The following is a 15,393-nucleotide window of genomic DNA, read 5'->3' as shown; positions in this document are numbered from 1 at the left end:
ATGCATGTTATTACAGGAATCTTGTTATCAGCCAGAAGGAAGGCTTTAGATTCCAGGTATATCGTTTGACATATGTGAGCATCTTGAAACCTTGGTGTTAATGTGTCAGTTTATCTGCATTGGATAAACTGTATTTTGTGCCCAGGCCAAAAACATAATCTTCCATGTCACTAATCAAGATACAATGGACTTTTCTAGTTTAAAGTTTCAGCTTTGCTATCAAATCCAGACCAAGCTTTCCTTCCAGAGATCTAGACAGCTAGGAAAGTTACTACTATTATTTTCCCTTTTAATAAGAATATTAACTGGCTTTGAACAGAAGCATTTGTTATCATAGATTCATTAAAAAAAATCATAAATTGTCTCATCCATAGGGTCATTAAAGGGCCATCTAACTCAGTCCCTTCTTTTAGTAAGTGAGGAAATTGAGACTCCAAGGGTAACTAACCCAGGATGGCACAGGAGGTCGCTGGCACGGCAGAGCCCATGTCTGAGGCTGGTGGAACATAGCTCACAAAAATATCCTATTTGGATCTAGGTGATCCATTAGATTACTGTGTGTGCTCAGTTGCTCAGTCATGTCTGACTCTTTGCGGCTCCATGGACTGTAGTCTACCAGGCTCCTCTGTCCATGGAATTTTCCAGGCAAGAATATTGGAATGGGTTACCGTTTCCTTTTCCAGGGGATCTTCCCAACCCAGGGATCAAACTCGTGTCTCTTGTGTCTCTTGCATTGGCAGACACATTCTTTACCACTGTGCCACCTGAGAAGGCCCCTAGATTACTATATATGTGATCAAGTCTTGTTTAAAAGTCACACATCCAGTGGAGAACGAATAACATGAGTCGGGCTGGAGGGGAGGGCTTCCCTAGCGGCTCAGTGGTAAAGATTCCGCCTGCCAATGCAGGAGACCCGGTTCACTCCCTGGAAGACTGATTGGGAAGATCCCCTGGAGGAGGAAATGGCAGCCCACTCCAGTATTCTTGCCTGGAAAATTCCATGGACAGAGGAGCCTGGCAGGCTACAGTCCATGGGGTCACAGAACAGGCTGACATGACTTAGCAATTAAACAACAAGCTGAGGGGTGGAAGAGGGAACATGGAATGCACACCAAGTGAGGAACATTTTAATTTAAAAGGAAGGAAGAAATTATATTCTCCAAAACTTGCAGTGTCATAAAAGACAACAAAAGGCTGAGCAACTGTTTCAGATGAAAGGAGATAACTAAATGCATGACTAGAGAGAACTATCCTAGAGAAGGAAGTGGTAAAAAGGACATTATTGGGTTAATTGATAATTGAAATATAGACCATAAACTAGCTAAAAGTTTGTGTCACAGTTAAACTTATTAAGATTGAACTATACTGTGCTCACAGAAGAGAATATCCTTATTCCTAGGAAATGGACAGTGAAGTTTTTGAGGGTAAATAAAAATGACATGCAGCTTACTCTCAATTTGATCAGAAAAAATTTATATAGACAAATAGATGAAACAATTAAGGCAAAATGTCAACAACAGATAAACCTGGAAATAGGCTATAGGAGTGTTCTTTGCTCTATTTTTATAAGTTTGAAACTGTTCCAAATAAAGTTTTTTTAAAAAAAAGTTAAGCCATGCAAATGATTACCACCAGCACCACAAAATTATAACCACTCTTCATTCAAGAGCAAAAAGAGGGCATTTTAAGAACATCTCTAAAAATATAGTCACGACATCCCTCATGCATATTTACTACAAAACCAAAATCTCAATAAATGAAAGCAATGAGCAGGGTCACCTCAGAAGTCCTCCATGCTTGGTGTTTATGTCTGGATTTGGGGCTGGCACTACCCCTTCTGGGACTGCTGCCATTTACCCATTTTGTTATGATCTTTCATAGTGAAAAAAAAATAATAACTTTCTATTATCCTAAAAATTACAATGAGAAAATTGATACCTACTGATTGCAGCAAAATAATTAACCCACATGTTTTCTCTTTAAAAAACAAAAAGCTAAAGGTTACGTTTCCGGAAGTGAACAGGAAAACGATCACATCAGGCCATGCTGAGGGTCCTGGTTCTAAGGAGACAAGCCAACAACCATTTCCTTGGAGGCTTGAACAATCAGCTTCATGACAGAGCTTCATCTACAGTCATTACTTACACTTGCCCAGAATAGCAACAGCAATGCCTGTCATCCCAGTGGAAAGCAAAGCCTCTGCTCTGAATTTGTCATCTGATTCTGGGCAGTGCCTGTCAGTTGTCTGCTTCATGAGTATGTGCCAGCACTGACTGTCCACACAAACCACGCGGCATTGATGTTCCCCAAAGATAAAAACAAACCCTGGCCACCACTCAGTATTCTTGGTACTTAGAGAATGTTTTCTGTTAACAGCAGGGGAGCTTTACTAAGTCATTCACAGATAAATTTATACCCAGGATGTTTGGAGATATAGGTATGTGTTCCATTCTGGAAAAGAAACTAAGTCCCAAGGTTGGGTCCTGCCCTCGGGAAGCCTGTAATGGCATTGGGATCACACAGAACACCAAAGTCAACTACAGCAGCTATCCTGGCCACAGGCCATATGGCCCAGATGGTCTATGCACAAAAAAAAAAAAAAAAAAAAAGAGTTGTAAATGCAGGAACCCTGGTGCAGAAGGCATTAGCATAGCAATGTTTCTATCACACTGTTGAGTCACAATGACTCGCTCGCCTAATCAAGCCAAATGTGACATGGTCTCTTGTCTCCTGGTCTTTGTACACACTGCTCCTTCTGCCCAGAACATTCTCTTCTACCCCACCCTCACCACCCAATATCCTGCCTTCCCACCACCACACCACCTCTTTCTTTGGTTAACTCCTACAGCTTCTAGCTTGGGTGTTTTCACCCTTGAAAAGCTTTCTTGACCCCTTCCTTCTTGGCCTGGGCCCTTCCTGAATTCTCCCATTATAGCCTTTATCATGTTGCAAGGGGTACTCTAGAGGGAGACTGGGTTCAAATTCTGGGACCCTCACCTACTAGTTTTGAACCTAAGTCAAGTTCAGTTCAGTCACTCAGTCGTGTCTGACTCTTTGTGACCCATGGACTGCAGCATGCTAGGCTTCCCTATCCATCACCAACTCCCAGTGATCACCAACACCCATCACCAACACCCATCAAACTCATGTCCATTGAGTTGGTGATGCCATCCAACCATCTCATCCTCTGTCATTCTCTTCTCCTCACATGCATAACCCCTCTGTGTCTCCTGTGGTTTATTATCTCATTTAAGCTCAAGCCAATTCTCTAGTGTCTTCACAGGTGAGGAAACTGAGTCTCACAGAGGCTTCATAACTCACCCAATGTGACATACCTGGGGAATGGAGATCCAAAGCCAAGCCTAGAGCATATTGAAGACATCAGTTTTAAGCATCATCATGAACTTTCTTAGGGGCTCCCCTGGTGGCTCAGACAGTAAAGAGTCTGCCTGCAGTACGGGAGACCAGGGTTCGATCCCTGGGTTGGGAAGATCCCCTGGAGAAGGAAATAGCAACCTTCTCCAGTACTCTTGCCTGGAAAATCCCATGGGTTGAGGAGCCTGGCAGGCTACCATCCACGGGGTCACAAAGAGTCAGACACGACTGAGCAAGTTCAGTCACTCATGAACTTTCATAATCAAGTGATACCAGAATTTCTGCTACTATGGGGAGGAGTCTTGGCAAAAGGAATTGGAACTGGTCAGGCAGAAGAGCCAAGAGGTTGTGAGCTAAGACTCCCAGCCCTGAGACTGTCTTCCAGGGAGGGAACCTCCAGGCGACAACTATTAGAAACTATTTGAGAGCCATTAGTTTAGTTTTAATATCACATTTAGTGACACAGTTCAATTTTTTTATGTTTATATTTTCATTTTCATTAACACAGAAATGCATGGAAAAGACTGAAATAGAAGGCAGCGAAACAAAGAGTTTAAAATCATGGCTTTTGAAATCAGACCTGATCCAGCCCCTTTATTACTGTGTGACCTTGGAAAAGAAAACTTAGGAACTCAAGTTTTCTCTAACTAGAGTTAAGCTAAGTATTCCAAGTCAAACAGGGGTGTCAGTTAGATATCAAAGAAGGGGGAAGCGAGTAGTGCAAAGCCAAGAGGGTAGTGTGTATAAAGACGGTCTGTCTTGCCTGGTAACATCTCTAAATGGTGCTAGGAGAACCCCGCTGCTGTCTGTCATGATGCATCCACTTCTAATTCACAGCTGAACCAAAACCCTTCGCTGGTAAACATGTTGCTGTAATTTCATCTCAGCTGTTTGTTCAGAGGTTTTGAGTGCTAAATTTTTATTTTGAGGTTAAATTATCCCTTAAAAATAGTTTCAAGATGCCTTAACTTGTGCTGCAACTAAAAGGGGATTGCTATTTTTGTGTTGTCGTCAGTGTCTCCAGTTAAACACTAGTATCTTCTTTCGAACGATTTCCTTCCATTAATAATACATCTCCAGAAATCTATATTTTAACCATACTTATTTTCTATAGTTCTATAATTACTGTTAAAAGTCATCACTAATAGAAGGGAATGCATATGGTTTAATATGCAATCTCATTTTCTGAAAACTGGTTCATAGATTCTAAGGACCAGCACATGATCAGTGCATGATCAGTGATGGTAATGAGAGAGGTTGCATGAGGGAGGGAATCTAAGGTGAGGTTTCTGGGAATGGAATCACATGGTGGGCTTGGACCAGTGGGTGAACACTGCTGGGAGGGAAGTTTGGGGATATACCAGACTGCCTTTGGCAGGCAGAATTCAGACTTTGAGTCCCTGCTTGATTTCAATGGCATGGGCCAGGCTCCTGCATGTTATGGGAACCTTTAATTAGTTGGCATTTTCCACTAAGACTGTGTTAGTGCCTTTAATAAAAGTGCCAGTTATTACTCCTGGACAGGTGGGTGAGATGGGGTAGTTTGAGAAGTACTGAGTCCATCTATTTTCCAATAGCATCAATTGAGTAAATTAAATTACATGAGTAAAAAAATACTTCATTTCTTCATAATTACCCATATTTTAGCACCAATATGAGTATGGGATATACAATTATAAAGTAAAAACATTTAATTGTAATTGTAATATCAGAAAAATTATAGAAACATTTTAATATGTAACATATTTAATTATTAGGTATCTAGGCAGTATCACTGATGCTGGCACAACTCTTTTTCGATCATTAAATACATACATCTGTGCTCAACTTTATCATCCATTTTCTACATTGAGTTGCCCCAAAGAGGAAAAGTCTTATCATAACCAATATCTATAGTTTGAGGTATCTGTCAGGCGACCACTGACTTCAGTTCACACTTGAAATTAGTTGCCTTCTTTGTCCATAGCTCAGCAGCCCTGGACTATGCCTGGTTCTAAGAGCTGTCATGCTAAGAACCTCTCCAAGAGAAGGCATTGAATGCCACTGGCCTACATTTTGAGTCAGATCCACTCAGATATAGTTTTGAATTTGACAATAATTTCCAATCATATCCATATGACAAACTGGGGAGAAGAAAATCAATTTTATTCATATAAATAATATTAGATTAATAAAGTTTGTTTATAGCTTTTGTCCTCCCTCATCATGAACTGTTGGGACACAACACTTGAACTAAATGAAATGGCAAATTTAAATTCTCAAGACTATTTGCTTTTTTATTGTAAAATCAGTAACAACAGTGGAAGAAACCAAAGAAGAAAAATCATCTCTAATTCTAACACTCAATCAAAAAATTTATTTTCATTCTAACCCCACTCCTAGCTTTAGTTTACATGATTGCAATCATAGAACACATAAATTTTTATAATCTGCTGTTTTACTTCACACTCAATTGCAAATATTCTCAATGTTGATGTGCAATTTTTATTTTTTATCTCATTTTTTGGTATAAAATTTAGGCTTTTTCTTTTTTTTTCTGACTGCCTAGTTCATCAAATACTGTAACTTTCTTAGTCAATTCTCTAGTAATTTGGACACTTAATTTATTTCCAGTTCTGTGTTATTTAAAAAAAAAAAACTACAGTAAGTTAACATGTAGTATAGTTTTTCCTTGAAATAAATGCCCAGAACTGAGATTTTTTTAGATAAATGTGAGAACGTTTTTTTGGCTTTTACTCAAACCATTTATTAGCAGTTTGGATGAGCCCCTGGTGGAAATCTTTGCCAGTTCTCCTCCCCTCAGTCTGACACATGACTTCTCAGCTCTTAAAGTCCTCTTGGCTCTCTAGCTCCCGTTCCACTCCCAGACCCAACAAATGAAGGATGCTAACCGGCATTTTAACATTTGGCTAAGCAAATCCCAGGCAACTTCACACTTCATTACTTTATCTCCACTCTCCTTTCTTTCTAAAGGAATGCCATTTCTTATAACGAATGAGGTGCGTATAATCCTCAGTTGTTTGGGTGCACTTTTAGAAATTCACAACTATGGCAACGTATGTAGCAAGTTATCTGAACTACAGAAGGTGACTGACACACCCCTGGGCCTAATTCTACTACAAACACAATGAACAGGGTTTGGTGAGGAACAAAGCAGCCAAAATATGGGGAAATACTTTCTAAATAGCAAAGGAACACGCAGAAAGTATAACTACTATTAATCACCCCTAAATTTACCTTTACATGCGTGGCACAAGGAGAAATACGAGTGTGTGTGTGTGTGTAATCCCAGCTCCATTTCCTGGCACAGAGCTCCTAAAACACTAGGAACTTCCTGAGGACAGGACTGATAGGAGTGTCTTCTGTTATTCAAAACAAGCCATTTTAGGCTACACCTATGTTTATGCTAATGAGGTGATTCTCCAGAGGACCCTAGATACCTAGAGGACACCAGCTAGTTGGTGGAAAGACCAAGCCATGCTCAGAGGGCGGGAATATGTATCCCTTACCCTTAGCCACCAGGAGGGAAAAGGGTCTAGAGATTAAGTTCATTCACCAGTGGTCAATAATTTAATCAGTTGGGCCTACATAACGAAACCTTCATAAAAACCCTTAAAAATAGGTTCAGAGAATTCCTGGGTTGGTAAACTACATGGAGGTGCTGGGAGGTGGGTGTACCTGGAGAGGGCATGGTATCTCTGCACCTCGTCCCCCATACCTCTTTCACTTAGCTGCTCCTAAATTTTATTATTGATGCTAACCCAAGACTAGTTAAGTAAACAGCTTTCCTGAGTTCTGTGAGTCATTCTGGCAATTTATCAAGTCTGAAGGAAGGTTGTGGAAACCCCCAAATTTGTAGTTGGCCAATCAGAAATGTGGGTAGCCTGGAAAATTCATTTTCACCTGGTGTCTGAAGTAGGGGCCGTCTTGAGGGACTAAGCCCTTTAACTAACGGAATCTGATACTAACTCAGGTAGATAGTTTCATAATTGAATTAAATTTTCGGACATTCAATTGGTGTCTGGATAACTGCAGAATTGATGTTGGAAGAGACACCACATATTTGGTGTTGAGGGAAAACACTTCTCAACGTGACTCATCTGGTGATCCTGTTAAGATGGAGATTCTGATTTGAGAGCAAATTACTCCTCACAGTGTGATCCACGGATCAGCAACATTGGCATCACTTGGGAACTTAGAAATGCAGAATCTCAGACTCCATCCCAGACCTACTCAGCCAGATTCTGCATTTTAACAAGATCCCACAGTGGGTCCTATACACAGTAAAGTTTGACAAGAACTGGTATAAGTCTGTTTTCTTATTCCTAAAAGCTTTGCAGCAACATACAATACACACTCAGTGAGTGGAAGCTACTATAGGCTTTCCTCTGGGTTCAGAGCTTGGATTTTAAAAAGCATTCCTTATAAGGAAGCAAAAGGAAACTTGCCTGATCTTACTGTATGTCCCATGGAAATTTACTTCATGTTTTTATAACTTAGTTTATCTTTTCTAATAAAACAAAGAAAATAGTAACTATCTCATAAGATTATTGTAAGGCTTTATAAGAAAACATAATTATAGTTATGTTAGGGAATACAATGAGCCAGGCTCTGTGCATAGCTCTTTATGTGGATTCACTCATTTGATGCATATTTACTGAATACCTACATTGTTACTGGTCACTGTTTGCTGGGATCTGGAATAATGTTATAATAGTTGACATTCTTGAACATTTCCTATGTGCCAGGCACTTTTCAAAACAAGTTATTTCTCTTTTAAAATTCATCTTTTTTGAGGTATAATTAATATACAAAAAAACTGCACCTCATTAATGTATACAACTTGTGAATTTGGACTTATGTATCCATCCAGGTTGGGCTTTCTGAAGGAGGGCATGGCAATCCGCTCCAATATTCTTGGCTGGAGAATCCCATGGACAGAGGAACCTGGTAGGTTCTAGTCCATATGGTTGGAAACAGTCAAACAGGACTGAAATGACTTAGCATGCACACATGCATACACCCATGTTATCAACACCACCACACAGGTAGTAAACATATCCACCATCTGCAAAAGTTTCCCTGTGTCCATCTGTTAGAGAAACACATTATTTTTCAACAGTTCACATTTCTAAACAGGTTAAATCTTCACAATAGTCATCTAACTTTCTTCAATCTTCACAATAATCCAATGAAGATCATCCAAATGGGGAAACTGACTAGCCCAAAGTTACAGTATGGTGCATGGAGTAAATGGTAAATGGTAAATGCTAGTAAATGGAGAACTCCGAAGATCACACTCCAACCTAGTGAGGTATGCTGTGTGATGTATGAGGTTAAATTGTATGAAATCACCAACATTCTACCATTATCAATTCTTGCAAACAGTAATTTTGTATGTAGTGTCCACAAGATTGGCAATTCTTATCTTCCCTTTGCTTCTTTTTTTTTTGAAATGAAAATGTGTGTCCTTAATCTTTGCCTTAGGACCCAGGATCCACTGAAGGTTATGAAGCCAACAGAAAGACAGGAACTATAAACAAGGTTGTCTCCATTAGATAGCCTGTATTTCACTTCAAGCCCTTGTTGAGACTCAGTAAAGGTTTTTACTCTAGTCATTAAAACATCAAAAATAACACAATTCTAGTGCTCACTTCAGCAGCACATACACTAAAACTTGGAACGATACACAGAAGATTAGCATGGCCCCTGTACAAGGACAATATGCAAATTCCAGAAGTGTTCCATATTTTTAACCAACACAACACTGTAAATTATCCTCCAATTTAAAAAAAAAAACAATGTAATTCTAAAGAAGAAAATAGGATATGTTCATCACTTTGGCAGAGAGAAGAAGAAAGGAAAAATAAAAGTCTGGTGTCCACTGAGAATATATTTGATCTTTTCCCTCTCTGAATTCAGAAAGAGCTTCAGCATTTGCTGTGTACAAAGTGCCAAAATGAGCTGATAGGGTAGATGTTTTAAGACATAATGAAGACAAACATGAGTTCAGAACCAAAGCCTTCACCTGAGAGTACAGCTAATATTATCAGTGTAACTATTTTTTATTTGTAGTGTACACAGGGTGGGGGGACATAAGCTGCTTTAATATCTTCTCTTTGAATAACAGGAATGACTTCTACTAAATTTAACTCTGAAAGATTAGAGAAGAGTCATAAAAAATAATTTTAACAGCCATGATCCTCTGTCCTCCCACTTAAATAAACTCTGTCTATTCTATTATTGTATTATACCATAAGCTACAGGGCTAGGAAACTCCCACTATTTCCAGAGTCACTCATGCATAGAATGTTTGTGACTGACAGACAAGTGAGGCTGAAATGTGCAAATGGAGATGAAACATTCTAAGATTATACATCTCCCAGGTAAGGTTGGCACTCTTCCAGCATCTTAAGCTTGGCCAAGTTCTGCAGGGATGAGTATTCAAGGAAAGATGTTTGTTCTCAACCAGAGCCTGGAATAAATCCTCCCCTTCCTGAATCTCTAAATACGCCCCCTCAAAACTTGCTCTTTCACGATCTATACTCATTTAGTCAACAAATAGCAACAGAACCTGGAAAATCCACTCTTATCCAGGCCCTGAGAAAACATACAGTTAGTTGAGAAGAGGTCAAGAATAGAGGAACTTAGAGTCTAAGGCAGTGATGCTCAACTCTGAATGCATGTTAAAATTACCTAAAGCTTTACTAAATTCCTAATGGGTCCCACTGCTAACTAATTAAATTATCATTGGGGTAAACGCCAAAGAGGAGCCAAAGTTGGGAATGACTAGCAAAGGGACAGACGAATATATCACTGCCATACACTGCTGTTGCGGAAAGTGTAAGATCTATTAGACCCTAAAGGAAAGATCCCACCCCAACTTTGAGGGAGTCACAGGTTGGCTGGAAGGCACCTGATGTCTTGTATTATACTTGAAGAGAAAAGGAGATAACAGAGAAGGCAGGGTAAGGAATGAGGCTTGAGGGAGCAGTGTGAGCAAAATGAAAGGCAGTATGAAATTCTCCAGAACTGCAAGTTGCGTAGTGTAGTGCAGTGCAGCACAGTGTGCTGTGGTGTAGTAGTAGTAGCGCAGTGTGCTGTGGTGTAGTGTAGTATAATGTGGTGTGGTGCAGTATAATGTAGTAAGGTGTGGTGTGGTGTTATGTTGTGCAGTATAGTGCAGCACAGTGTGGTGTGGTGTGGGGTAGTATAGTGTAGTATGGTGCGGTATAATGTAGTAAGGTGTGGTGTGGTATTATGTCATGTAGTATAGTGTAGCATGATGTGGTGTGGTGTGGTGTAGTATAATGTGGTGTGGTGCGGTATAATGTAGTATGGTGTGGTGTGGTGTGGTGTAGTATACTGTGCTGTGGTGTGGTATGATGTAGTAAGGTGTGGTGTGGTGTTATGTCGTGCAGCATAGTGCAGCGCAGCGTGGTGTGGTGTACTGTAGTATAATGTGGTGTGGTATAGTATAGTGTAGTACAGTGTGATGTGGTGTGGTGTGGTGTAATATAAGGTAGTGTGGTGTGGTGCGGTATAGTGTAGTATACTGTGTGGTGCAGTATAATGTAGTAAGGTGTGGTGTGGTGTTATGTCGTGCAGCACAGTGCAGCGCAGTGCGGTGTGGTGTGGTGTAATACAGTGTGTCGCGGTGCAGTGTAGAGTGGTGTGGTGTGGTGTTATGTCATGTAGTATAGTGTAGTAAGGTGTGGTGTGGTGTAGTGTAGTATACTGTGGTGTGGTGCGGTATAATGTAGTAAGGTGTGGTGTGGTGTTATGTCGTGCAGCACAGTGCAGCGCAGTGTGGTGTGGTGTAGTGTAGTACAGTGTGTTCCGGTGTAGTGTAGTGTAGCATGGTGTGGTGTGGTGTGGTGTAGTATAATGTGGTGTGGTGTGGTATAGTGTAGTAAGGTGTGGTGTGGTGTTCATATGTCGTGCAGCACAGTGCAGCGCAGTGCGGTGTGGTGTAGTGTAGTACAGTGTGTCGCGGTGTAGTGCAGAGTGGTGTGGTGTGGTGTTATGTCGTGTAGAGCAGCTGGAACAAAGGGTTCTACAGGAGAGAGATAAGCAGTAAGACAGGAGACTGAAGAAACAGACAAGAATCACATTGTATTCATACTTAACCCTTGAACTTGTCAGGGATATCCAAATACACTTTGTAATTTATACTGAAGGCCATGGGGTTTAATGAAGGACTTTGGTTGGGGAATAAGTATTTCAATCAGATTTCTATTTTAGAATCACCCAGTTCTAGCAAATGAAGGGAAGTGATAAATGGAGGGCAGGCATCTGGGAAGGGGTGAGGAATAGAGGAGTAAGGGCAGTTAAAACACTGGATACAGAGAAGAAGACAGATGATGTGGGACTGAACCATGGCAGGGAGGACAGAGAAAGAACAGATTTAAGAGACAATAAGAGCAGAATAAATGAAACTTACTGATTGATTAAATGTGGAAGTGAAACAAAGAGAAGGCTGACTCCCAGCTTCCTGGCCTGGGTGGCCAGATGTCTGAAGAGCAGCGAGAGTGGAGAAGGGGTAACTTCAATCTTCTGGCATCCTGTCCTGCTGTGGCTCCTGCCATCCTTTCTCTTTGACCATTTCACGACCTACCTATGCCTTCCGCCAGCATTTGAGGGAAGAACACGGAGACAGTACTTCTGTTAATGATACGACAATGGGAAACGTATGAATGGATGCTTTCAAAAGGCTTTTGGTCCTTTGAAAGGGTTTATTACAGCCCAGTCCTCATCAGCATCTATTATCAGACAAGTCAGGTACTTCATCTCTCCCAACTCTTGCTGCAGACTAGGTGAAAAGACACTCCAGAGGTATCTACCGATGCAGGCCAAGAAGGCCAAGGGACAAAGAACTAGTTTCCCCTGTCCATAATCAAGATGGAAGAACTGCAAGAGAATGAGTGGTTAATTTCCTTCTTAGCCTTGCCCCAATCAGGAATAGCAGATTTGGGGAGCTCAGATGATACAGAGAATGAAAAGAGAAACATAAAATTACAACTGGTTCTATGGATTAAAAGATTGCCTAACAATTTATGATCTGTAATTTCACTCTGAGCTATATTCCTCAAAGAAGAGCATATATTCCATCAGCAAAAGGCATGTACTAGAATGTTCATAAGCAGTATTATTAGTAATGCCAAAAGCAGAAATTTACCCAGATGACCATCAGTAATATAATGGATAAATAAATTATAGTAGCTTCTTCATCCATGGTTTTGCTTTCACAGTTTCTCTAATCAGTGGCAAACCCCAGTCAGCAAATATTAAATGGGAAATTCAGGAAATAAACAATTAATAAGTTTTAAATTGCATGCCATTCTGAATTGCATGATGAAATCTCACACCATCACATTCTGTCTTGCCTGGGATCCCCAATTACTGATGTCTATGACATTATTAATGTCATGACTTCCAACCATTCATATCAAATGGCTCCATAATCCAGAATCACCCAAAGCAGATGATCCTCCTTCTGACATACTTTGTCAGAAAATAAATAGTAGCCTAATACTATGTCACAATGCCTATCTCATTCATTTCACTTCATCTCATCACACAGGCATTTTATCATGACACATCATTACAGGAAGAAGGATGAATACAGTACAATAAGGTGTTCTCAGAGAGAGAGACCACATTCACACAACCTTTATTACAGAATATTGTTATAATTGTTCTGTTTTAACTTCAAAAATTTTTCATTTCAGGTGTACAGGAAAGTGACTCAGTTATACACATACATATATCTATTCTTTCCCAAATTCTTTTCCCATTTGTGTTATTATAGAATACTGAGCAGAGTTCCCTGTGCTATACAGTAGGTCTTTGTTGGTTATCTGTTTTTGAATATAGTAGTGTGTATATGTCAATCCCAAACTCCCAATTTATCGCTCCTCAACCTTTCCCCTTTGGAAACCATAAGTTTGTTTTCTATGTCTGTGGGTCTGTTTCTGTTTTGTAAATAAGTTCATTTGGATCATTTTATTATTAGATTTTGCATATAAGTGATATCATATGATATTTGTCTTTGTCTGTCTTCACTTCGTATGAATATCTCTAAGTCCATCTATGTTACTGCAAATTGCATTATTTCATTTTTAATGTCTGAGTAATAGTCCATTGTATAAATGTACCACATATTCTTTACCCATTCATTTTTCAATGGACATTTAGAATGCTTCCATGTCTTGGCTATTATAAATAGCACTGTAATGAACATTTGGGTGCATGTATCCTTTTGAACTATGGTTTTCTCTAGATATATGACCAGGACTGGGTTACTGGATCAAATGGTAGCTCTATTATCAGCTTTTTAAGGAGCCTCTTTATTGTTCTCCACAGTGGCTATACCAATTTACATTACTATTAACAGTGAACAAGGGTTCCTTTACCCTATACTCTCTCCAGCATTTATTGTTTGTAGACTTTTTTGATGATGGTCATTCTGTTTGGTGTAAGGTGATGTTTTATTGTTGCTTTGATTTGAATTTCTCTAATAATTAGTAATGTTGAACATCTTTTCCTGTTCCTATTGGCCATCTGTATGTAGCCTTTAGAGAAACATCTAACTAGGTCTTCTGCCCACTTTTTTAAATTAATTAATTTATTTTAATAGGAGGTTAATTACTTTACAATATTGTACTGGTTTTTGCCATACATTGACATGAATCAGCCATGGGCGTACATGCGTTCCCCATCCTGAAGCCCCTTCCCACCTCCCTCCCATCCCATCTCTCAGGATCATCCCAGTGCACCAGCCCTGAGCACCCTGTCTCATGCATCAAACCTGGACTGGAGATCTATTTCACATATGGTAATATACATGTTTCAATGCTGTTCTCTCAAATCATCCCACCCTCGCCTTCTTCCACAGAGTCCAAAAGTCTGTTCTTTACATCTGTGTCTCTTTTGCTCTCTCACATATAGGGTCATTGTTACCATCTTTCTAAATTTCATATATATGCATTAATATCTGTATTGGTGTTTTTCTTTCTGACTTACTTCACTCTGTATAATAGGCTCCAGTTTCATCCACCTCATTAGAACTGATTCAAATGCATTCTTTTTAATGGCTGAGTAATATTCCATTGTGTGTATGTACCACAGCTTTCTTATCCATTCGTCTGCTGATGGGCATCTAGGTTGCTTCCATGTCCTGGCTATTGTAAACAGTGCTGCGATGAACACTCTTTCAATTCTAATTTCCTCGGTGTGTATGCCCAGCAGTTTTATTGCTGGGTCATATGGCAGTTCTAATTCCAGTTTTTTAAGGAATCTCTGCACTGTTCTCCATAGTGGCTGTACTAGTTTGCATTCCCACGAACAGTGTACAAGGGTTCCCTTTTCTCCATACCCTCTCCAGCATTTATTGTTTGCAGACTTTTTTATAGCAGCCATTCAGACCAGCATGAGATGGTATCTCATTGTGGTTTTGATTTGCATTGCTCTGATAATGAGTGATGTTGAACATCTTTTCATGTGTTTGTTAGCTATCTGTATGTCTTCTTTGCAGAAATGCCTGTTTAGTTCTTTGGCCCACTTTTTGATTGGGTCATTTATTTTTCTGGAATTGAGCTGCAGGGGCTGCTTATATAGTTTTGAGATTAATTCTTTATCAGTTGCTTTGTTTGCTATTATTTTCTCCCATTCTGAAGGCTGTCTTTTCACCTTGCTTATAGTGTCCTTCATTGTGCAAAAGCTCTTAAGTTTAATTAGGCCCCATTTATTTTTGCTCTTACTTCCATTACTCTGGGAGATGGGTCATAGAGGATCCTGCTGTGATTTATGTCAGAGAGTGTTTTGCCTATGTTTTCCTCTAGGAGTTTTATAAAAATATAATTTATTTACATTATAAAAATGTAAGTTTCTGGTCTTACATTTAGATCTTTAATCCATTTTGAGTTTATTTTTGTGTATGGTGTTAGAAAGTGTTCTAGTTTCATTCTTTTATAAATGGCTGACCAGTTTTCCCAGCACCACTTGTTAAAGAGATTG

The 15,393-nt window shown here is 39.7% G+C and overlaps 1 non-coding gene across 1 annotated transcript; it reads left to right on the top strand.

Annotated features, from left to right (window-relative positions):
* Window positions 1-9,021: 9,021 nt before the first annotated feature.
* LOC139032512 (U6 spliceosomal RNA) lies at window positions 9,022-9,129 on the top strand. Its single transcript, XR_011485054.1, has one exon. It is a non-coding gene; the product is annotated as a U6 spliceosomal RNA (small nuclear RNA).
* The last annotated feature ends 6,264 nt before the right edge of the window (window positions 9,130-15,393 follow it).

Source organism: Odocoileus virginianus, chromosome 31 (assembly GCF_023699985.2).
Source record: "Odocoileus virginianus isolate 20LAN1187 ecotype Illinois chromosome 31, Ovbor_1.2, whole genome shotgun sequence".
Classification (NCBI taxonomy): domain Eukaryota; kingdom Metazoa; phylum Chordata; class Mammalia; order Artiodactyla; family Cervidae; genus Odocoileus; species Odocoileus virginianus.
The sequence above is the reverse complement of the archived record's forward strand: the minus strand, read 5'-3'. Positions and strand labels throughout refer to the sequence as shown.